This window comes from Haliotis rubra, unplaced genomic scaffold, assembly GCF_003918875.1.
Source record: "Haliotis rubra isolate DU_JTF1 unplaced genomic scaffold, ASM391887v1 Scf1466, whole genome shotgun sequence".
Classification (NCBI taxonomy): domain Eukaryota; kingdom Metazoa; phylum Mollusca; class Gastropoda; order Lepetellida; family Haliotidae; genus Haliotis; species Haliotis rubra.
In genome coordinates, this window is record NW_025765410.1 from 53,522 (window position 1) to 55,097 (window position 1,576).

The following is a 1,576-nucleotide window of genomic DNA, read 5'->3' on the forward strand; positions in this document are numbered from 1 at the left end:
TGCCACGCGTTTTCGTCTCATTCCTGACATCACCTACAGGTTACGTAACCAGAGGGGTCGGTCCGGAGTTGACGTCTCACTCCCCGGATAGCCTCCAGGTTACAAACCAGAATGAACGCCGTTTACACCTCTCTCCTCACATAGTCTACAGGTTACAAAACCAGCCTGGACGTTCGATCAAGACAAATGCTTTACTGGAGTTGACGTTTTGCATTCAAGGATAAAACATTTTAACCTTTATCATCAGGCTGGAAGGACAATTTTGTTGTGTATTTCTATCAGTTATTCGATGGACACGTATGCACCAATTTCTTTGGCAGTTTCACAAATATCCGCTGGTGCGTTGAATGGATTTAAGTGTGGCTCTATTTCAATATCAAATAGAGGTTGGGATCGGGGCGGCATAGTCTCGTTTAGACAGGGTTAGTATTTGATATGACATATGATATATTTGGGATTACACTGTCTTAGTAAAGTACATATTCTAGTACTTTTTGGGTTGAGTCCCATCCGGTATTTGAACCCACACCCTCATTGTCAGGCACCTAATCGCCAGCACACAAAGTCAGACGCCTAGACCGCTCAGCCACCGCGGCTTCCACAACATGGAAGTCGGACAACTGGTAGTCTAGACTGCGGAATTTGTATACCCTTCTGATAAGTGTTAATTGGCACGGCTCCCACGGCCGAAAGCTATGAAATACACAATGTCATTTACCAAGAAAGTGTAATCCCAAATAGAACATATGTTAAAGTTGACCACTTTCTAAAATGGCATTGTGTATTTCATAGCTTTCGGCCGTGCAGAATATTTCCTGTAGATATAAGTTTTAAAGGATATAGAGTGTGTTGTTGGATTTTACTGTAATCTTCCACCTCTTGAGACAGGGCTCACGCGAAAACATCCATTTATGAGGTGAAAGGAGTTTTTTTGTCGTGTTATACAGCATACTACATGCGAGATTAACAGTCCTTTTGTATTTTCTTAATGTTAAGCGCCAGACGAAGAAAATAAATAAAATCAAGAATCTACGTCCTTTTACACATCTGGGATCGAACCACCGGTCTTCTGTTCTCGGCCTGACGCTCTATCAAGTGGGCCGCGGAGGCGATCTGTACACATGTGTAAATGTAAAAACCATGTTGATGCGTTTTGAGCTATCACGCTCTGATGACAACCAACACACAAAACATTCTGCTGTACTTATAAACAATTTGTCTTGTTCCTGGACGTCGTGATTTGGAGCTTGCTCGAGGCGGAAACAGCAATAGTGTACGTTTTTAACCAATAGGAATGATTCGTAGTGACTCCAATTGGAAGGTCCTGTTCATATTTAACTAAGAAATCGAAATCCTAATTGTGAAATAATTAATAACCAGACCAGATCAAATGGGCAATTAGTAAATTATACTGGAAACGCAGAATTAGTTTTATAGCAATACAAAGTCAAAACAACAGGTCAACAAGTCAATGTTTGACAGCAGCAATAAACAACATACCCTATTTAATAAGTTTCCAGAACTTGGTACAGGCGAATGTTGTAACGAGGAAAGAGTGTTATAAGGAGGCTGAGGA